The following is a 24,548-nucleotide window of genomic DNA, read 5'->3' as shown; positions in this document are numbered from 1 at the left end:
TCCGATTTTAATTTTTTTTGCCTTAGACAATATAAGGAACGAATAGCAGATAGACCAATTTTTTAAAGGTTTACTGTTAATTTCAACCTCTCACGGCTTATACAACTCTGCTGCTGGAAAACGACTCTTATACTACTTAAGAAACTGTTTCACGTTTTTACCAGTGGGCAGCTGTCCGAATCGAGGAGGGCGGCTGAGCCGCTCCCAAACAAATTACCTTGAAAGATAATAGGCCTATTTCATGTTTTTATAGTTTGACCTTTCAGAAACAGTACGAATGTGTTTGAAAGAGTATAGTGTTGAATCGCCTCTAGATGGGGTAGATTTCCCTTTTCGAAGCCCGATTTTTCCTCGTTAATCTTTACTATTTGCCTACTAAATTTTCAATTGTTAGGCAACAACTAGTCTGTTGTCAAAGCTACTTGAATTAAGGATATAGATCAATTTCAAAAGAAGGTTCGCATGCGGTTGCAGAGTTGTAGGATTGAGTTTCCGCTGGTGTAGTAATCCGCTTTCAAAACGGATCCCTTCTTACAAGTCAGTGGCGGCTCCTTTTGACCCGCCTTTCTATGTTTATCAGTAGGGTGTTTTCGTGGTTCAATGATTAGAAGAAACGGTGATAATAACGTTGGCCGAATCGAACTCAATTCGGTTTTGGCAGAATTTAATGTGGCCGCTATATATTTATATTGCAAATGTGTAAAATCAGTTTGGTGGAATCTGTTTTAATTAATTAATTCCGGTTCTGTGGGCATGCTTTATTTATATATAGACCGAAAAAATAACACAGTTGGAAAATAATGATAATGTTTATTAAATTTTATTTTGTTTTCTACTTCAAAGATAATCATTCGGCACATTTTAAAGGAATCAGTGTTAATACTTAACTAATACTACAATTTACACTTAATAATGCGACCAGTAACCGCCATTATCGAACACTTCTCTTACTCGACTGGGCATTGACTCATTGTAGGATTGAAATAATTCCTCCTTCAGCTTTAGATCTCGCCAAGCATTTTGCACAGCCTCCAACAACTCTTGGACATTTCTCACGTTTCTGTGATCAATAACACGAACCATTTCCGCCCAAAGATTCTCAATTGGATTCATGTCGCATCCCTTAGCAGGCCAATTCATGACCTTCAAATAAAATAAACCATTAACTACAAAGTCGCAATGTCCATTTCATTTAAATACTTATAAAAAAGTAAACAACATAACTTACTCTAAATCCATGGATTTCCCTAAGCCTTTCCAATGCTTGGGTCGCGATTCTTGCCGTGTGAATCGGGGCTCTGTCGTGCATAAAGTCGAAGTCCCCGTTCGGAAACCTTTCCAGGATGCTTGGAAGGCCATCGTTCTCCAATAACTCGACGTATCGTTGCGCGGTATTTCTCCCTTGGATGTGAACAAGACATCCGGAGTTAGCTGCCGATAGCCAGCCCCAACAGTTTACGGAAAACCGACCGCTTCTTTGAACCTTGGTTACGTATGGTTCGTCGAAGCGAGTACCGATTGGTCTTCTAACCCAGATCTTAAATATAAAATATTGACGAATGCTTAAACTATTATTCAAATTACTCGTTAAAAACACTCATTACCTGGCCATTGTGCCCGACAACGAAGCTTTTTTCGTCCGTGAATATCACTCGCGCCCACTGCTCGGGCGTCCAGTTTAAATGGTCTCGTGCAAATTCTAGTCTCCCTCGTCGGTTTTCTGCGCTAAACTTCTCTTTCTTGCAGGCAATGCGTCCGTGAAGGTCATGCCTGATCAACTCCCTTCTCACAGTTGGTAAGGACGCTTGGAGTTCTAGTTCCGTTCGCAGGCCTCTGGCTGTCAGAAATGGTTGCGCTCTACTGGGTCAAACTAGACGTCGAGAATCTCTGGCAGACAAAACCTTAGGTCTTCCGGCTCGTTCCAAGTCCGCCCCACCATTAAACTCATTGTTGCGGAATCTATCTACCTACGTAGCTACTGCAGCGCGAGAAACGTTCAACTGCCTTGCAATTAATCTATTTGAAAATCCTTGTTGATGCAACTCTACTATCTGACGCCTAACTTCAATTCGATCGCCCATTTTTCGCGTTAGGATTCCAAGATTGAACTGTGATCTCTCATGGGTTTCATTCGCTTTTATACTTTAATTTTCTTACTAATTTTTTATCGCTTACTTTTTAGGTAAAAAATTAGCTCTATTTATTCCGTTGCCAATTGGTCAGGAATAAAAAAATTAGTAAGAAAATTAAAGTATAAAAGCGAATGGACCAGCAGGCTTCCACTGTGCCACTCTGCTTATATGATCATTGTATGAAAAAACTAACATATATCAAAATAGCAAGTGCTATTTTGCATTAATTTAGCAGAGCGTGGTTTCGATCCTTAAACCTCTGGGTTATGGGCCTAGCACGCTTCCACCTGACCACACTGTTTACACACCACTGTATGAACAAACTGATATAAAAATAGCAACGGTTCTTTTGCATTAATTTAGCAGAGCGTGGTTTCGATCCACGGACCTCTGGGTTATTGGCCCAGCACGCTTCCACTGCGCTACTCTGCTTACATGATCATTGTATGAATAAACTAACTTATATCAAAATAGCAAGGGCTATTTTGCTTTAATTTAGCAGAGCTTTGTTTCGGTCCACGGACCTCTGGGTTATGGGCCCAGCACGCTTCCACCTGACCACACTGTTTACACACCACTGTATGAACAAACATATAAAAAATAGCAAGGGCTATTTTGCATTAATTTAGCAGAGCGTGGTTTTGGTCCACGGACCTCTGGGTTATGGACCCAGAAGGCTTCCACTGCGCCACTCTGCTTACATGATCCTTGTATGAATAAACTAACTGATATCAAAATAGCAAGGGCTATTTTGCATTAATTTAGCAGAGCGTGGTTTCGTCCCAGGACCTCTGGGTTATGGACCCAGCAGGCTTCCACTGCGCCACTCTGCTTGCATGATCATTGTATGAATAAACTAAGTGATATCAAAACAGCAAGGGCTATTTTGCATTAATTTAGCAGAGCGTGGTTTCGGCTCACGGTCCTCTGGGTTATGGGCCCAGCACGCTTCCACTGCGCCACTCTGCTTACATGATCATTGTATGAATAAACTAACTGATATCAAAATAGCAAGGGATATTTTGCATTAATTTAGCAGAGCGTGGTTTCGATCCACGGACCTCTGGGTTATGGGCCCAGCACGTATCCACTGCGCCCCTCTGCTTACATGATCATTGTATGATTAAACTAACTGATATCAAAATAGCAAGGGCTATTTTGCATTAATTTAGCAGAGCGTGGTTTCGATCCACGGACCCCTGGGTTATGGGCCCAGCACGCTTCCACCTGACCACACTGTTTACACAACACTGTATGAACAAACTAATATAAAAATAGAAAGGGCTATTTCGCAATAAGCTAGCACAGCGTGGTTTTGATCCTCGGACCTCTGGGTTATGGGCCCAGCACGCTTCCACTGCGCCACTCTGCTTACATGATCCTTGTATGAATAAACTAACTGATATCAAAATAGCAAGGGCTATTTTGCATTAATTTAGCAGAGCGTGGTTTCGATCCACGGACCCCTGGGTTATGGGCCCAGCACGCTTCCACCTGACCACACTGTTTACACACCACTGTATGAACAAACATATAAAAAATAGCAAGAGCTATTTTGCATTAATTTAGCAGAACGTGGTTTCGGTCCACGGACCTCTGGGTTATGGACCCAGCAGGCTTCCACTGTGCCACTCTGCTTACATGATCATTGTATGAATAAACTAACTGATATCAAAATAGCAAAGGATATTTTGCATTAATTTAGCAGACCGTGGTTTCGATCCACGGACCTCTGGGTTATTGGCCCAGCACGCTTCCACTGCGCTACTCTGCTTACATGATCATTGTATGAATAAACTAACTTATATCAAAATAGCAAGGGCTATTTTGCTTTAATTTAGCAGAGCTTTGTTTCGGTCCACGGACCTCTGGGTTATGGGCCCAGCACGCTTCCACCTGACCACACTGTTTACACACCACTGTATGAACAAACATATAAAAAATAGCAAGGGCTATTTTGCATTAATTTAGCAGAGCGTGGTTTCGATCCACGGACCCCTGGGTTATGGGCCCAGCACGCTTCCACCTGACCACACTGTTTACACAACACTGTATGAAAAAACTAATATAAAAATAGAAAGGGCCATTTCGCATTAAGCTAGCACAGCGTGGTTTTGATCCTCGGACCTCTGGGTTATGGGCCCAGCACGCTTCCACTGCGCCACTCTGCTTACATGATCCTTGTATGAATAAACTAACTGATATCAAAATAGCAAGGGCTATTTTGCATTAATTTAGCAGAGCGTGGTTTCGGCCCAGGACCTCTGGGTTATGGGCCCAGCAGGCTTCCACTGCGCCACTCTGCTTGCATGATCATTGTATGAATAAACTAAGTGATATCAAAACAGCAAGGGCTATTTTGCATTAATTTAGCAGAGCGTGGTTTCGATCCACGGACCCCTGGGTTATGGGCCCAGCACGCTTCCACTGCGCCACTCTGCTTACATGATCCTTGTATGAATAAACTAACTGATATCAAAATAGCAAGGGCTATTTTGCATTAATTTAGCAGAGCGTGGTTTCGGCCAAGGACCTCTGGGTTATGGACCCAGCAGGCTTCCACTGCGCCACTCTGCTTGCATGATCATTGTATGAATAAACTAAGTGATATCAAAACAGCAAGGGATATTTTGCATTAATTTAGCAGAGCGTGGTTTCGATCCACGGACCTCTGGGTTATGGGCCCAGCACGCTTCCACTGCGCCACTCTGCTTACATGATCATTGTATGAATAAACTAACTGATATCAAAATAGCAAGGGCTATTTTGCATTAATTTAGCAGAGCGTGGTTTCGATCCACGGGCCTCTGGGTTATGGACCCAGCACGTATCCACTGCGCCCCTCTGCTTACATGATCATTGTATGATTAAACTAACTCATATCAAAATAGCAAGGGCTATTTTGCATTAATTTAGCAGAGCGTGGTTTCGATCCACGGACCCCTGGGTTATGGGCCCAGCACGCTTCCACCTGACCACACTGTTTACACACCACTGTATGAACAAACATATAAAAAATAGCAAGAGCTATTTTGCATTAATTTAGCAGAACGTGGTTTCGGTCCACGGACCTCTGGGTTATGGACCCAGCAGGCTTCCACTGTGCCACTCTGCTTATATGATCATTGTATGATTAAACTAACTCATATCAAAATAGCAAGGGCTATTTTGCATTAATCTAGCAGAGCGTGGTTTCGGTCCACGGACCTCTGGGTTATGGACCCAGCAGGCTTCCACTGCGCCACTCTGCTTACAACACCATCGCTTCAAGTCCCTTTGTTTCCCCATTTCAAGTCCCTTTGTTACGCCATTTCAAGCCACTTTGTTACCCAATTTCAAGCCGCTTTGTTACCCCATTTCAAGCCGCTTTGTTACCCCATTTCAAGCCGCTTTGTTACCCCATTTCAAGTCGCTTTTTTAGCCCATTTTAAGCCGCTTTTTTACCCCATTGGCAGCAATTGGGGTAGAGCTAATAGAAATTAATTCGAAAACATTTCATGGTATAGAATTGTTTCTTTTATTTTATAGAGAGATATTAAAGCATTGATATTGAAAATACATTTCCAGATTTTATCTTTGCACGCCATATAGTTTATCTCATTAATAATCTCAAAAGTTATTCTTTACAAATAGCCTCAACCAACTCTGGTTGGTTTTAACAAAGTGGTATGGGTGATTCCTATGAATAAATTCTCTATAACAGAAAGAGTTTTAGCTAAAGTATTCGCATTATACGGGATGTGAAAAATCCAAAAGCTGGAAAAGTAAAGTACTATAGCTGAAAACAAATCGCAACACTCTACAATCTTTACTTTGTCAACGTATAAAGACAAATTTTTTCTGGTTATTATACGGCTTCCACTATAGACAATCATGGGGCCAACCTGCATCGATCCAATGTCCTAGAGATATAAGATGAAATTAAAGTAAATCCAAACAATGTAACTCCAAAAGCAATAATAATGATAATAATTATAATTTTATATATAAATTTATAGTAAGAATTTAGCATTTTATTTGATAAGCGCCACTGGCGGAGGGTCTGGAAATCTTTACAAATTGGAGATATTTACAGACATTCCAAAAGAAGCGCTCATCAAACATACATACAACCTACTTGCTCAGCACAAAAAAAATGTTTTTGTAATTTTCATTTACTAGACTCGGAATAAGGAGCAAAGCTCCAATTCGTCTTGTATCTGAAAAAAAACGCATAAGCTTAGTTATCTGATAGTTTTCAAAAGAAATTTTCCATGAGAAAACAATGCAGTTGAACTAATATTTGTAGTATATTTACCCTTTTTCCCTTTCTCTGTGTCTTGTACTCTGCATGCATTCATAATTTCAATCTGAACTTCTTTCGTCTTAATCTTATTAGAAGCTAAGGCCCAAATCTTCTCAGCATACATGAGAAGACCTTTTGAAATACTTTCTTCAGCGCCATTCGCGCACTTTGAAATTCGCTGGAATTCCAGGTCGATCTGAAGTAATATTATGTAATGAGACCTATAGCTTTAAATTATTCATAAGGCAAAATATACCTGCCGAGCATTTTGAAGTGCTGGATACATATCTAACATATCTTTAATTTCAGCTCCATTCTGAATTGCCTTGGCACGATTAATGAATGTCCGATCCATTAGTTTTATTTTAAGGTCAAAATATTCACTATTTAAACCAAAATCATACTAAATAAATTTTTCCATAATCGGAAGGAAATTTGTTAAATACAAAAAGCATAATGCAAAATAAAATTGACGGAGTAGTAACAGTTTTACTGCTAGAGGCCGCCGCAAAACCATAATCTGGCCAGGGCCATCTTTTTCCAGTTTTGGTCCAACCATTTTCAGAATAATCTTAAAGGTTTGCAATAAATGAAATAACGTAATCATTATGAGCCATTGAATAGGATGACCTTCTCGGCTTAAGCCTTTGCAAAATCTACTCCTGTGATCCGAAATCTTGAGATCCACTTACAAAATTATGAAAGTCCCCTTGTTGGCTTCTGTTCAGAAAAATTTCTCTAACCCATTTTGACCATTAGTTTTTCTTGTTTTTTTTTCATTCAAAACTTAAAGAACACTTTTTTCACGCGACTCCAGAGGGAAGCAAAATTCCGATGTCAATGGTTGTCGCGTGAAACGTTTGAAATACATCCGTGTTCACGCGTTTTAAGCGAACGCGAAATTTCGAGCGACCTCAGTGGGCACCCGCCTTTACATAAATCTTTGTCCACATTGAACTCGCGCTCGCGTGTTCTGGCCTTCGTCTATTCGCATCTTCGCAACAGATCACGAAAAACATTTGCACTTCTGTTCTGATACACGCAAAAATTTTGCTTTTCCCATTCTGAGAGCCAATAAAGTTTGAGAAATCATTGCGCCATCTGCCCCTCTCCATCAACGTTGTCCAAAGAGAAAAACGAAACTAATCGCCCCAGCCTTCCTCTCACCTGTGAGTGGTGCTTTTCTCGCGAAGGCGCGAAATTCTTGGCCTAGTCGCAAGAAATTTGTATCTTCGCGAGGTGAGGACGCAAAGTAGCGAAAACCCAATGTGGACAGTAGCGCGATCTTGCAAACAAGCAAAGCGAAGATGCGAACTCGCAAAATGTGTCAGTCTGGACAGGCCTTAAGAGAAACGTGTCCGTTTGTAATAAAACAGAGGAAAATATCTAGATTAAGCAAGCGCGAATAACCATTTGGTTGCACGCAATAGAGGAAAATATTCCCAGATTAATCAAGCCCGAAGAATAATTTGTTTGAAACTTAAGCTTTGTCCACATTGAGCTCGTGCTCGCATGTTCTCGCCTTCGCCTATTTGCATCTTTGCAGCATATTATGAAAAAAGTTTGCCCTACTGTTCATATGCATGGAAATATTTTGCATTTCATATTCTGAGAGCCAATGAAATTTGAGCAATCATCTACATTCTCCATGATTATTAATAGTAACATGACTGAGATGCACACTGTTTCCGCCGTTGTGAAAAAGTGACAAAAACCAAACTAATCCGCACCGTCAACAACCCACCCATCTTCTCGTCTGTGATTATTTCTTTTCTTGCGAAGGAGCAAAATTCTTGGCCTAGTGGCAAGAATTTTGCATCTTCGCGATGTCAGGACGCAAGGTAGCGAAAATGCAGTGTGGACAGTAGCGTGATCTTCCAAACAAGGAAAGCGAAGATGTGAATCCGCAAAATGTGTCGGTCTGGACAGACCTTTACTGTAGAGAATAGCGAGAACAAAATCTAAAAATACTTGTAATAACTTAAATGTCAAAGCAAAATATCGATAACTCTGTATAACTACATGCGCGAATACGTTTATTGTAACGTTGTACTCATATTAAACGGCTCTATGTTTAAACTAAACCCTATATATAGTCGATTTTAGTAACGAAAGAGAGCAGTACGCAGTTGAAGTCCAACCGCACTTCTGCGCCTTAAATTTCATGTTAAATATATTATTCATATACAATTATCAAAGAGTGTAGTAGAAATGTAGTCTCAGCCATAGTTTTCATAGCGTAACGAAATAAAGAAAAATTAATTTCTTCATGATTGCTCTAACTCTTTGCACTGTAGCTGTGCCACTTCAGGAAACCACTGCTGAGAGTCATGAAAGGTTAGTGCTTCAAATGCTTTAATTTTTTATTGGCAACTATACCTCAATATTGCATTCAATTTAAAATATTGCATGAAAAGTACCTCGTTAAATTTGCTCCATCATAAAATCTAACTAAGCAATCAATTCTTAATTCGTTTATAATAAAACGGCTCAATGCTTGTTTCACAGCATAATTTCTTTGCAAATAATTCTGGTGAAATAATAACTGTCCAGTATATACAAATTGTGCGTAAAAATTTGACCATTGCATTACTTTTATAGAACCATAGTACGCCTAAAATTGGAACTACTACACCTGAGCCCTTTTAAGCATTTTAAAATTACACTAGTTTACTCATTCATTTCTTCACGTTTATGATTGGGGTTGGCAGTTTATTATTGGTTGGTTGACTACTAGAATGTAATGTAAAGAATTTCCAACTTATTTATTTCTATGACTATCGGTTTTATAAAGAATGATATGGAATAACTTCGACTCTATATTGAACAATGAATGTTTTACATAATTAAATTTTGATTGGTAGAAAGTTTACCTTCAAAAATGTTATATGGATACATCAGTAAAAGCTGGGTGTATTCAAAATAAATTTTGAGGATAAATGTTCACTAATTCCTCGCAGCATTATTTTATTACATATATATATTATTATAGAGTTAAGAACTAACAGTGTCTAAAGTTGGAACGCCGACAGTTAAACACTATATATGAAAGCAAAAAATCGATAAAATTCATGCGACTTATTCCAATTTATCGGAAGTTATTTGAATTTTGACAGACTACTATGATGGATTCGAACCCTTATGGTCTAAATTCTCTTCCAAAAATAGGGAAAAAATGTGTTCCCGCCTAGGTTTTAAAACTTACAGTTAGTTTGTTTTACGAATTTTTACTCCACGTTGCTACTTGCTGCCATCCGTTGTCATAGCAAATCTGTTGTCGTAGCAACGTAAACAAAATTTCTCCCCTTTTTGGTCTCTCTATGGTGGGTTAAGAGAAAGGACAGTAAAGGCTTGTTTTCACCGACCAAAGTTTCACGGAACCATAGGTAGAATTCCGCCTAATTAATCGGAATATTCCTTAAAAAAAGGGCGGCAAACCGTTTTCACTGAAAGAGTGCGAGCTCCTTAGTTACCATTCATGTTAAAATGCACCCATGATGTGGTTTAAGTTTATTTTCTTTATAAATATGTTCAATTTTATTATATAAACAACGTTTACGCCAAACGTCTTCAATAACGTCTTCGAGTCTATACATTTTTAGCAATTTTATTTAACAACACAAAAGCCTTTAGTTAAAAAAAACATGGTATTGGAATAAACCTGACCAAAACTACGTCTATGACGTCACGCAATCGTCGCTTCCTATTGGCTACTGCTTTCTGTAAAAAACTGGGGAAGAAACGAAAACTAATTCCGTGCTAGCCGCCAAGAAAACGGTGCATTTTACGCATTTTGGGTCAGAGAAACCAGGCTAGCCCCGTTAGAAAGTTAATTTCGGTACGCGACAATTTGGTCTTGGGACAAATGGGTCCCGTAACAAATTGGTCTAGGGACAAATTGGTCGCAGGACAATTGGGTCACGGGACAATAGGGTCTTGGGGCGAATGGGTCTCTGGACATTTTGGTCTCGAGACAAATTGGTCCCGGTACAATTGGGTTTAGGGACAATTTGGTCCCGGTACAATTGGGTTTAGGGACAATTTGGTCCCGGTACAATTGGGTTTAGGGACAAATTGGTCCCAGTACAATTGGGTTTAGGGACAAATTGGTCTCTGGACACGAAAGCCTCGTTTAAAAAAAATCACCCCTGCAGCATGTTTTACCAGCCAAATTTCACCGAACCACACCAAACCTTACCAAATCAAACCAAACGTAACCTAGCCAAACCAAACCTAACATAACCTAAGCCAACCCATTCAAACCAAACAAAACATAACATAACCCAAACTAATCTAACCGAACCTAAACTTGGAGGTAAGACGATTAGTTATATGAGCATTAAAAGCCCGCCTCTTAGCGAGAACAATATATTAGCAATAATAGAAATATTTTGGAAAAGGTGCCAGCTAATTAATAGGAGAATATTTTGAAAAAGATGGCATCTAATTAATAGGGGAATATTTTGGAAAAGGTGGCAGCTAATTAATAGGAGAATATTTTGAAAAAGTTGCAGCTAATTAATAGGGGAATATTTTGGAAAAGGTGGCAGCTAATTAAACGGAGAATATTATGGAAAAGGTGGCAGCAAATTAATTGGAGATTATTTTGGAAAGGTGGCAGCTTGTTAAGAGGAGAGTATTTAGGATAAGGTGGCAGCTAATAAATAGGAGAATATTTTGGAAAAGGTGGCAGCAAATTAATAGGAGAATATTTTGAAAAAGATGGCATCTAATTAATAGTAGAATATTTTGGAAAAGGTGGCAGCTAATTAAAAGGAGAATATTTTGGAAAAGATCGCAGCAAATTCATAGGAGAATATTTAGGAAAGGGTGGCAGCTAATTAATAGGAGAATATTTTGGAAAAGGTGCCAGCTAATTAATAGGAGAATATTTTGAAAAAGATAGCATCTAATTAATAGTAGAATATTTTGAAAAAGTTGCAGCTAATTAATAGGAGAATATTATGGAAAAGGTGGCAGCAAATTAATTGGAGATTATTTTGGAAAGGTGGCAGCTTGTTAAGAGGAGAGTATTTAGGATAAGGTGGCAGCTAATAAATAGGAGAATATTTTGGAAAAGGTGGCAGCAAATTAATAGGGGAATATTTTGAAAAAGATGGCATCTAATTAATAGTAGAATATTTTGGAAAAGGTGGCAGCTAATTAAAAGGAGAATATTTTGGAAAAGATCGCAGCAAATTCATAGGAGAATATTTAGGAAAGGGTGGCAGCTAATTAATAGGAGAATATTTTGGAAAAGGTGCCAGCTAATTAATAGGAGAATATTTTGAAAAAGATGGCATCTAATTAATAGTAGAATATTTTGAAAACGTTGCAGCTAATTAATAGGAGAATATTTTGGAAAAGGTGGCAGCTAATTAATAGGAGAATATTTTGGAAAAGGTGGCAGCTAATTAATAGGAGAATATTTTGGAAAAGGTGGCAGCAAATTAATTGGAGAATATTTTGGAAAAGTGGCAGCTTATTAAGAGGAGAGTATTTATGATAAGGTGGCAGCTAATAAATAGGAGAATATTTTGGAAAAGGTGGCAGCTAATTAAGAGCAGAATATTTTGAAAAAGATGGCATCTAATTAATAGGAGAGTATTTTGGAAATTGTGGCAACGCATAATTGGGACTATTGTTTTGGAAAAGTTGGCAACGAATTTATGGAACCATTGTTTTGGAAAACGTGCTGGCGAAATATTGGGACCATTGTTGTTACTAATTAGGTAACCAAATAGTCACGAGACAAAAAAATGACGAGACCCAATAGTCACGAGACAAAAAAATGACGAGACCCAATAGTCACGAGACAAAAAAATGACGAGACCCAATAGTCACGAGACAAAAAAATCACGAGACCTATTAGTTTCAAGATCAAATCGGTGAGACCAATTAGTTCCGCGACCAAATCAGCGAGACTAATTCAGCAAGACCATATTTTCCTGTTCCGGTTAATTTAAACGGGTAAACAAGATGGATTGGTTAGAAGTTCATAATTGGGTTAGTACCAAAGGTTCCGGAGATAGATAAGATATAGACCTGAGGTGCTACCGAAGATATTAAAGGGCCTTTAACTCTGCACGCGAGCAGTTGTAACAGCTTTTACGATACCTCCCTTAAATTAAAATAATTTGTGCAACTAGCACTTTAAAAGTAAAAATATCGTAGTAGTTCCCCTTTCACCTCCACTATTGGTTTCTGGATGGTATACTTGTTCTGGTCAAACAAAGGGCATCTTGAACATCATCCGTTTTTTACTATCGCGCACGAGATGAAAACAACTTTCGCGAAAAAAGTATCATAGCTGACAGATATCGTGCCCGAAATTTTGGGACCCCTGCGCCCTTGCTAAAAGCGAGCCGTGTCCTGGTAAGACGTATGGGACCCCAACCGTATCTGATACGTGGCCCAAAGGTGTAAAAAGACGCCCAGGACAAGACGCCCACTCTCTTACGCTCGAACTCTGAGACTCTTGGACTCTCGAGCGATGATGATGATGATAAACCTGAACAGATGGAGGGCCGCCCGATGAAGCCGCTCCCTCTTCTACGATGATGGACTCGTAACACTTCCCCGTTACTAACGGAATCAGTCTCGCTAATGCAGGACCTCGTGGCTCGTGCCAACTAACAAAGGAGTGGGCGAATGTGCGGCAAACAAACAAAGGATATTGTATCGTTAAACAGTTTAATTAACTTGTGAGCTCACGCGGACCAGAAACCAGCTCCATTATTATTCTACGACACATTCGAACTATTTAACAATTACCAATGAGATATGGAAACTGATCTGTAAAACCCCTGGACAACTGATCAATCCCAATTATTTAGTTATAAAATAAAGTTTTATCTTTATCCTTTATACCTCGAAACTTAAATGTCGCATAGATATCATTTAGCCAAAATAAACTAAACATTGAAACCTAACATGGCATCAGAAATGGGCTACGCGGAAATTTTGCGTTCTCGCGTTTTCAACTCATAGAAATTGAACCGCTCTGCGAACATGACAGCCTCTGGTGTACCAGCGCCAAAGCTTTAGAATGTTCCGTAGAAGACGCCGATAGTTTAGCCACATTTAAAGAATCTTTTGCCGACTACAGAATTTCCATGAGACTCGACTCAAAAAAAGCTTCCACGCCTCGCACATTGCTCTGAGACGCCTATCGAAAGTTGCTGAAAACATGTCATCCGAAGTCAAATGAACTACTGGCGGTATCCTTACCTCCTTAACTAACCTCTTTACATAGTGAAAAATCACGCTTTAAGCCTGGTTTTCCCTGCCGCAAATTTCACGGAACAGTAAAAAAAATCGGCAAACTTTTGCGGAAAATTCCTTAAAAAAACTGCTGCAAAACGTTTTCACTAAAACTTGTAATATGAAGGAGTGCGAGCTCGTGGAGACCAAGGCTTACCGTAATGTTGAAAATGCACAAAAGCAACCTATCGATTTTCTCAGAATTTATTGTCTTTGTAAAAACGTTAATTTTTAGCATATAAATAACGTATAAGCCAAACTTCTTTAACAAATCGTCAACTATACATTTTTATAAATTTTAAGGCTAGTTCTCACTGGGCAAAAACGCGGCGCAAAAGCCTTCCGCGGAGTTTGCGTAAAAATATTTTACCTAAAATATTTCGGAAAGCTAGCAATTTTACGTGGAAATGCGCGGAATTGAAGTTCTATCTTTCCGCCGTTATTTAAAAATACGCGAAATAGTAGCCAATCACTGACGGTCTTGTGGTGGCTCTTTAACGTAGTCTCGCGCTATCTATTTTTGTGCACTTTGTCCTTTGCTTTGACAGAAGTCTTCCTACCGCTAGATGCGTATGCGCTAAATAAATTCGCGAAAAACAAAACGCTCGAAAACGTCTTTAGTGAAAACCTGTCGCGGAAACGTCGCTAACTTTCCGCCAAATTGAAAGTATTGTGCGAAGTTATGCGCCGCATTTTTGCCCAGTGAAAACTAGCCTTAACTCGACAAGTTCGACAACACAAACGCCTTGAATTAAAAAAGTGGAGTCAAAAAAACCTCGAGAGCTAACCAAAACCAAGCCTATGACATCAGGCTATCGTCGATTCCTATTGGCCACCGCGTTCCTTTCCGTAAAAATTTGCGGAAAAATAGAAAGACAATTCCGTGCTTGCCGCCCAGAAAACTCGAAGTTTTGCGGCAAGTTACCTCTAAAAAAACCGCGCGGAACGCGGGTTTTCCTTCGTTTTGGGCCAGTGAAAACCAGGCTTTACACAAGTTGGGAAAACCAAAATATTACCTCTCCGTGTCGAGAAGATTATATAACCAAGTTTCCGACACACAAAATTAAGCTGTAATATTCCACTCGTACCACCATTTAAAGCTCAATAGAAAGACAATGAGTTTATATTTCAATTTATATTTATTTATATTTTCTTTTCATAACCATTTAAACTGAACCAAGTACAACGAACTTATCAATTATACTACAAACTCATTAATTGTGCAACATCAATAATTTAGTAACAATGGCATTAATTGCGCAACATCAATAATTTAGTAACAAAGTAATACATTCAACAACAAAATTTAATATCATGGCTTCAGATGTTAAAGAAGCCAATAATGAAGCCCTGGCGATAATTGTTGCTTCCTGTAAGTTCTGTTCTCTAGAGGAATGAATGTTGGTACTTAAAAAAATAGGGATTTCCAACCCAATATTAACTGAATAAAGATACTTTCATATCGTAAAAGGACGTCACAAGTAATTTACTGCAATAGTGGATCTATCATGAAAATATCCCAGAATTGGCACACATTCCTGGAGACAAAATGCCATTTAGATTTTACACTCGCACCAATGTTACTAGGTTTAGATAATTTCCTCTCTCACAATCTTTTGAGAAATGGCTGTGAACGTGACTTTATACCATACATCCAGTGACTTTGCCCGAAGCTCGGTTTTTGGCCAAGACTTACTAAACGGGATCGTTTGGGAAATGGCAGCGAACGTCATTTTTGGAACAGATTTGAATTTATGCCACACATCCAGTGACTCACCCGATGCTCGATTTTTGGCCAAGACTTACTAAACGGGATCGTTTGGGAAATGGCTGTGAACGTCACTTTATACCATACATCCAGTGACTTTGCCCGATGCTCGGTTTTTGGCCAAGACTTACTAAACGGGATCGTTTGGGAAATGGCTGTGAACGTCACTTTATACCATACATCCAGTGACTTTGCCCGAAGCTCGGTTTTTGACCAAGACTTACTAAACGGGATCGTTTGGGAAATGGTTGTGAACGTAATTTTTGTCGCACATCGACTAAAGCAGTAAATTATTTTCAATTAAACGCAATTTATCAATTTTGAATCCACTATCAGTCGCCTAGAAATCCTCAATTAGTTCAAATTCCTGACATTAACATACATCTAGACAACAGAACTTGATGGACAACAACAACGTTCATTGATACAGAAATCCCAGTAGCTAGAGCGCCATGAAACCAAATGAGACCTGAAAACAATTGAATAGCAACTTTACATAACCACCCCCAGCCCCCACAACAAAAAGTAACAATCGGGAGTGTTCACCCTCTTAATTACGTAACAAACTGCTTTAACCCCCTGTTTAGTAGTATTTTGAGACAAAAAATTTCCTGGTCTATTTCTCTCTAAATCATAAGAAATAAGTCGACATTTTAGTGGTAATTCTAATAAGAAATGTCTTCCATAATAAATATATACTATCTAAAAGGTTTTTAGGTCAAATTATGATTTGTTACGTAACATTGCCTGGACCCCCCCCCTCCTCCAATCCTTTTCATGACACGTAATTCGTGAACAGCCCCAAAACTATTTATTCCACACAGGAATATTGCAATTTGAATCAAGGATCGTCCTTGTTTGAATTAACACAGAATTCCTTATTCCACACAGGAATATTGCAATTTGAATCAAGGATCGTCCTTGTTTGAATTAACACAGAATTCCTTATTCCACACAGGAATATTGCAATTTGAATCAAGGATCGTCCTTGTTTGAATTAACACAGAATTCCTTATTCCACACAGGAATATTGCAATTTGAATCAAGGATCGTCCTTGTTTGAATTAACACAGAATACCTTATTCCACACAGGAATATTGCAATTTGAATCAAGGATCGTCCTTGTTTGAATTAACACAGAACTCCTTATTCCACACAGGAATATTGCAATTTGAATCAAGGATCGTCCTTGTTTGAATTAACACAGAATTCCTTATTCCACACAGGAATATTGCAATTTGAATCAAGGATCGTCCTTGTTTGAATTAACACAGAATTCCTTATTCCACACAGGAACATTGCAATTTGAATCAAGGATCGTCCTTGTTTGAATTAACACAGAATACCTTATTCCACACAGGAATATTGCAATTTGAATCAAGGATCGTCCTTGTTTGAATTAACACAGAATTCCTTATTCCACACAGGAATATTGCAATTTGAATCAAGGATCGTCCTTGTTTGAATTAACACAGAATACCTTATTCCACACAGGAATATTGCAATTTGAATCAAGGATCGTCCTTGTTTGAATTAACACAGAATTCCTTATTCCACACCGGAATATTGCAATTTGAATCAAGGATCGTCCTTGTTTGAATTAGCAAGTCGGCTAATGGAACCCCAGAGTTAAAGGGCGTTTTTGCAAGCCATTTAGCAAGTTGGCTAATGGAACCCCAGAGTTAAAGGGCGTTTTTGCAAGCCATTTAGCAAGTTGGCTAATGGAACCCCAGAGTTAAAGGGCGTTTTTGCAAGCCATTTAGCAAGTTGGCTAATGGAACCCCAGAGTTAAAGGGCGTTTTTGCAAGCCATTTAGCAAGTTGGCTAATGGAACCCCAGAGTTAAAGGGCGTTTTTGCAAGCCATTTAGCAAGTTGGCTAATGGAACCCCAGAGTTAAAGGGCGTTTTTGCAAGCCATTTAGCAAGTTGGCTAATGGAACCCCAGAGTTAAAGGGCGTTTTTGCAAGCCATTTAGCAAGTTGGCTAATGGAACCCCAGAGTTAAAGGGCGTTTTTGCAAGCCATTTAGCAAGTTGGCTAATGGAACCCCAGAGTTAAAGGGCGTTTTTGCAAGCCATTTAGCAAGTTGGCTAATGGAACCCCAGAGTTAAAGGGCGTTTTTGCGAGCCATTTAGCAAGTTGGCTAATGGAACCCCAGAGCTAAAGGGCTTTTTTGCAAGCCATTTAGCAAGTTGGCTAATGGAACCCCAGATTTAAAGGGCGTTTTTGCGAGCCATTTAGCAAGTTGGCTAATGGAACCCCAGAGGTAAAGGGCGTTTTTGCGTGCCATTTAGCAAGTTGGCTAATGGAACCCCAGAGTCAAAGGGCGTTTTTGCAAGCCATGTACGTAGTTTTATACAGGCATGACGTGTAATCGAGTAGTGGCGGTAGAGAGGGGAGTAGACTATGTATTTCCCCTTTGGTCGCGCTCTTGTGAGAGCCCAGTAGGCGGACTAAGAGATAGAAGGGTATGACGTTTCATCTTACCCTACCGCCACCGCTCGAATTAATTAATTACAGGCTAAGACCCTCCCGGGTAAGCCAAGTAGATACAGCCACCCTCTCCACCCACTTTTATCTACTACTGGTTTTACTATGAATAGCCGGTTGATAAACATATCTTTAGACACCAAGATTTGCCAGCTTTAAACTTCTTTTTTTTCGACAAAACATATTTCTTTGTGATAAGAATAATAGTTTTCTCTATAAAAGGCTTAGTATCGGTCTATAAAGCTCTGTTTTCAAAGCATAAATATAATTAGCAATGATAATCTGTTGAGTATTTTCACTTGAGACGAGGTAACAATGTTAGGAATTCCATCAACTATTAATTAACAAAGCTAGGACAACGGACACCCCTATTCCTTTTTAACAAAACATATTCCTTTATGATACGAGTAGTTTCTCTGTAACAGGCCTCGAATCTGTCTCGGAATAGTTTGTTTCCGAACGCTAAATCTAACTGGCAATGATAGTCAGTTGAAATTTTTTCTTCAAGACCCGGCAGAAGAGACATGTTAAAAGAATCAAAGAACATTTTCAGGCCCGTTTTACTTTTTAAAAAATTTATATTAAAATCTCCAACTACAACTGTCGGAACAGAAGCATCGTATCTAATATCGAATAAAGGATTAAAATCCTCAAAAACTGATCTCAAACTCGCTCCAGGCGATTTGTACAACAAAACAACAGTCATCGGTTCATTTTCAATGGAAACATCCAACCAGCAACGTTCCACATGCGAATTTCTGAAAGGTCTTTCGGTTCGTAAAACCCTATTATTCAAATCGTTAACTACATTTTCTGGTGTATCTTTTAAATAAATGGAAGAACCAAATGCAATTCTACGTGCCGTTGTTGGCAGATAAATACCACCCACTTCCCTAAAGGATGGCACACTAAAATCATCGGTATATTTCTTCCACGTTTCAACAAAGCATAATAACTGGGCATTTCTTATTACGGTGTCTGCTAAAATATCTTCCAAATGTGCGTTTAACGACTGCACATTGTGAACGTAAATATAAACCGGTTCGTTCAAGAACGGTAACGCAATACTCTTCGTATCTCGTAATCTTTTAAGTTCCAATTCAACTTGTTTGTTTTTAGGCGCATTTGGAACTTGAAATTTACCCTCAATATACAAACCAGAAGCGTTTCTCGCTCTACTACAAGCAACGTATAAATGAGCTCTCTCTAATTTCTCTCTTTGATTACAATGCACTACTACAGACTAATACGTATCACCTTGACTCTTGTGTATCGTAATAGCCTCAAAAATGACCAAAGGAAACTGTTTCCTAGAGACCGAAACATTATTTTACCTCCATTTTCTACTGAATGCCTTAGTAACTTTCTCGACAGGAGTCCAAATCCTGTTAAAGTTATTCTGCTCGTATAACCCATGACTCTTTTGTCTCAACAACTTTCCAACATTAGCATCAGCAAACTCAATCCATACCCTAAACGGAATTTGTTCACCCAGCCTATTTTTGCCGTACTCTATTTTTCTTAACCAACCTGTTGCCCCATTTGTAAGTCCGTCAGACGTATCAACATTGTTAGTCATCATGTATCTGGCGCCACAAGCGAGCGTTAATTCTTTAGGCGGACCATACGTATCAGACGTTGCCAACGTTTGAACTTGAGAAAGAATGTTATTTCTAACTTCGCTAGTAAGATCACCATTTACAACATCTACTGAAACGGAAATAGACTTTTCCGTATTCATGTTTAAAAGCATCTCTTCGTTAAATTGGTTCACTTCAACGTTAGTAGGGAAAAGATGTATCGCTTCTTTTGGCGGTACACGCTCTCTATTCACTTCTAAACTTACAAAAAAGTCAATATCATCCTGATTCATACTTCCCACAGCCAATCTGTTCAAAGCTTCCGCAAATCTTTTGTCATCTTTTTGCCTCATAATTTCTTCAAGCTCTGCAAACTGGAATTCTTCCCATATTGGGTTACCAATTAACGCCGCACAGGGATTGTCAGTATCACTTTGACCTTGAAAAGCGAAATGATCGCGCACTGGTCTATGTTGGTTAAAATCTCCAACTAACAGTACAGATACACCACCGATATAAACTGGACAACCCATTATCCCTTGCAATCTCGCGTTAACTCGGTTAAAAACCTTGGCTTTAATTATTGATATTTCGTCAATAATTACCATTTTCACTTGACCATACATCAATCTACAATTGTGAAGAGTTTCACTTTCTAGCCTGGAAATATTCCCGGCAAATTGACTAACCGGTAGACAAAAGGTACTATGCAAAGTAGCGCCACCTATATTAAAGGCAGCCTTGCCCGTAGGTGCGCATCGAAAAACTTTAACTTCCGAGGGATAGGACCCTGGCTGCTTATTGTAAAATCTAGTAACAGCTTCAAATATGGCACTTATCAAAACGCTTTTTCCAACACCAGCGCCACCGGTAACAAATAGCCGTAAAGGCGTTTCCTTGCATTTTAAATGATGCAGAACTTCATAAAATATTTCTTTCTGTTTTACATTCAGCATTCTAACAAGTACATTGTACTCAGAATCATTGACTAACGTTACTGACGGAGCAATAGTTCTTTCCGCATTACCATCAAGAATATCACGGGTAATATTTCCTATAGAATCCTGAACCGTATTAATTAGAAATTCAGAATCTTCAACAATTAAAGATCTACCTATTTCATTTCGATGTTCCAATTCAGGCTGAATATTAGTAAGATCAGCTTCAATAGCTTTACTTTCGAAATCTCGGACAGCCTGTTCAATGGCCGCTTCGTCAATTTCATTATGAAATTCTTTTCTAGATTCCGTTATAATCTCAAGTTTAAGCTCATACTCAGATTTTACATCCTTTGTCAAAATGTCCCTACTCTCATCGCGCCAAGGCGAGAACAACATTATTTGCTCACGATAATACTGTTCGGGTTCTTTCACTAAATTGAATCTCCGATACCGCATAATTTTAGAATGACCACGTTTTCTAATAAAACCTGAATCATTTTTCAATTTCAACCATTTACCACATTCAACTTCAAGGTTTTCACTGTCATCAATATGACTTTGGGTTTTCGCAACTCTACGACTTTTGGAAAACTCGTACCAAGACGCAAATTGAGCTAACGTCACTGCCTCTAAATCATCTGGCCTTTGAACATAATGGTCCAACATTCCAGAAGCGAAAACGTCCATACTGTTCAAGCTCACATTTGCTTTTGACAGAAGAAAATAGGGGAAGTGGGTAGCCGTAGCCTTTAGCCATACAAGTCGTCCAGTGATTCTCACTTACAATGGTCGATTCCCTACCACCCTTAAAATTTGAATCTGGCCAATCGGCGCGAAGCATAAAATAGTACCAGATTTCATTGCGAACGCCACCATGTAGCGAACTGTGGAACTAACTTGTGTAGTCTGCTTATATTTCTGCTGTGCTTCAGTTTGAGTTAGGGTTACGTCAGGCAACGGGTTAATGCGGAAATTGGTTTAATTAAGGACGAAAATTCGGTTATTTAATAAAATGAATGTCGTTAAGAGTACGCAGTGTGATTTAACGTACAAGGAAACTACCGATAAGAAAACTCAGGCTGTGTTGAAAGGAAAAGTAAGATCTACCCAAACCAATCCCAATGTTAAAAATCAAACTACAACAACTTGGATACAACTTTATTATTTGAACGCTTCCCTATCACAGTTTAAAACTTCGGACAAGTTAATTTTTTCCCTGGAACTTAGAAATACCATTGTATTTAAAAATAAAGACATATTTTAAAATAAGTTATGAATTTAGTACTTACCACTCGATTCCAGCCTCTGCCATTCTGCCTGAGTGCCTCACTGCCTCTGGCAGACGCCTCTAGTCAGTTGGAAGGCGTAGGACCGTACTGTCCACAGAATCACGTCACTCATGTGTTAATGCGCCTAAAAATCCTATCTCTCTTCACCCCCACGGGGAGGGAAATGGCGCGAAAAATCCGTAAACGGGACGCCTCGCGAAGTTGCCCAAGCTACCCACTTCCCCTATTTTCTTCTGCTTTTGAGAATATGGACTCGATTTTCGGGCAAATTTGTATTAACGTAAATACAGGCTCGACTACATCTAGAGACTGGAATTTGTAAAACACTATATGCTGCTTCTTGCGCGCTTACCTCGTGCGCATTCAAAAACTGATTTGCTATCACTTTCAACTTTTGCTTTACCGTACATTTATCTGACTGTGCTCGTTTAGCAGCTTCACGCAAAAGCATTGACATGCCACGCTGAGATTTTCCTATATAAGACACAATATACATAACCAGAGCGGAAGGATCAAGTACAAACTGAATGTCTATATTCGCTTGCCAAAGGCGCAAAGTGCACGGGTTGTACGGATTAACCCTAGTATCTTTAGGGTGTCTTTTCAATAAAACAACCTCTTTTTTATGTCATAAGTAACTGCCTTAATATATTCCTCTTCACTCATTCGCAGCTTTGCTAACAACTTCTCGAAACTATCTACCCAAAATTCCTTTTCTTTCGATTGCAAAAGTTCATTCAATTTTTTGGAATTCCTCTTACATTTCAGTTCTTCGTCAAGAGTACCGGGTTCTCTTAAACTCGGATCATAAACAATAGTTCTAGGCATGGGAGGAAATGGAATTCCAAAACGACAAACTGAACTGTTATTTACCTTTTTCTTACACGTTGTCGTGTGCTTGTGCATTTGCAAAGACGTTAACAAATCCCCATTATCATCGTTCAATTTACCAGCGCAAGAAATAACTTTATCAATAAAGTCCTCTACCTCTTTAACATTCGACAAATCATCTTTGAGCTTAGGCGCATCTTTAATCCATAGCAACCCATGTTGATGGGGAGTCCCCCTTTGCTGTATTTCAACTCTAAAGTAATAATCTTCAATAACACCAAGAGGGCCTAGCTTTTGCAGAGCTTTAAGCAGAGCCCGAAAACGGTGGTCAAAATATCTAGCACAAGTAACAGGATCATTCTGAATCAACTTGGCCTTTTCCGAAAAACTTAAATTCCTAATTTCATTATCCGCTAAGCGTTCTTGACCTGAGGTCACTCTCAGCATGTTCAAAAGCTCAGGCCATTTGCCTTCCGCAGCTGAAAACGTTATAAAAAAGGTAGCCGTACCAAGCTGCCTAATCATAGCCATTAACTCTTTCTGCCTATGCTGTCAATATGAAGGCGAGGACTGCAAATTTTCTAATACTCTAAAACCATCATCCTGTTTAACAATTGAATCGAGTGCCCCAGCAGACGATAAAAACCCAGCAGTGTAGTTTGAGCCATATTTTCTCTTGGTTTTTCTCATACAAACTTGTATGGAATCTCTAACTTTCATAGTTTCCAACTTAACAAAAGTGTAAAACAATTTAGACGGATTTTTAGCACAACGCCTATCAATATTACGAAGCTCCCACTTAGCAATGTCTCCAAAACTACCTTTAACCTTAAAGTCTCTCTTCTGACCCACCTAAATACTGGGGAATGACAATTCCTCCGCGTCCTCGTCATAAAGTAAAGACATTGGCGTTTGACCTTCACCAGGAGCAAACTTAACATGCATGGTATTAGTGGGTAGGAAATCAGATAATGACACTAACAACGTGTCTTGATTCCCAACTGGGAATGAGTTAACTTCGTTAGATTCATTCCAAATTTCATCGCTATCATTCTCATTCTCTACATTCATTGACCCTTGTGGGTTTTCACTTAATGTATCACCATGGTTAAAATGACGGTCATTTTCGTCAGCAATAAATTCAAGTTCTTCTGGAATTGGATCTAATATATCGCTCCTAACGGTTATCCCATGCTTAATATACAACGGTGTTTTCACCAAAACCTTAAGAGCTTCGTGCATTTTTTTCGGCCTAACAGTTTCATACAAATAGGGTGTATTATATTGCATTCTCCTCATAAACTCAATTTGAATAGTATCTGTTTCACGAGGTAACCGTGGTAACACTGACACTGTAGACTCTACATTTATAGGAACGTTGACCACGTTTCCCTTAATCCCCCTTTGTTGATCACAACCTAACCTTCTTATTTGCATAAAAGGTATTCTTGGTGAAATCATTCTTTCCTCCAAATTAGACAAATTAACTAGTTCTGCCGGAATTTCAGGGAATTCAAATCCATTTTCTCTGGAAAACTTGGGGATTTCGTTTTTTTTTCACAGCTTTATTACAAGTACTACATAAAAATACTTTGTCACCTAATTCACGACCGTGAATCCCAGGAACAGCCAAAAGCACTGTTGACTTAACAAAGCTACCCGATGCTTTAAAAAATAGACCTGAGCACCCTTCGCATGGCCACGTTGGACCTTCTTTAATACTTTCAAAATAAGTCTGCTCTATAAACAAAGGATTTGTCCTCCTTTCAGCCATAGACAATCTATTTCTAGAACGCTCTGGGTTTCTAACATTTACATTTTCACGCCTGGCAGCCTTACTCAACTGATTTTTAACACGCTCAGTTTCAACGTACTCCAAATCTTGACGTTTACTAGCCATAGCCAACTGACTTTTAACACGTTCAGTTTCAACGTACTCTAAATCTTGGCGTTTATTAGCCATAGCCAAC

General features: G+C 39.0%; 2 non-coding genes across 2 annotated transcripts; both read right to left on the bottom strand.

Moving 5' to 3' along the window:
• Positions 1–2,492: 2,492 nt before the first annotated feature.
• TRNAI-AAU (transfer RNA isoleucine (anticodon AAU)) lies at positions 2,493–2,564 on the bottom strand. Its single transcript has one exon. It is a non-coding gene; the product is annotated as a tRNA-Ile (tRNA).
• A 1,270-nt stretch (positions 2,565–3,834) lies between these two features.
• TRNAI-AAU (transfer RNA isoleucine (anticodon AAU)) lies at positions 3,835–3,906 on the bottom strand. Its single transcript has one exon. It is a non-coding gene; the product is annotated as a tRNA-Ile (tRNA).
• Between the last annotated feature and the right edge of the window lie 20,642 nt (positions 3,907–24,548).

The sequence above is a fragment of the Phalangium opilio genome, unplaced genomic scaffold (assembly GCF_054372755.1).
Source record: "Phalangium opilio isolate 3A_F unplaced genomic scaffold, DU_Popi_V2 ptg000094l_1, whole genome shotgun sequence".
Lineage (NCBI taxonomy): Eukaryota > Metazoa > Arthropoda > Arachnida > Opiliones > Phalangiidae > Phalangium > Phalangium opilio.
This window is presented reverse-complemented; position numbering and strand designations above follow the sequence as displayed.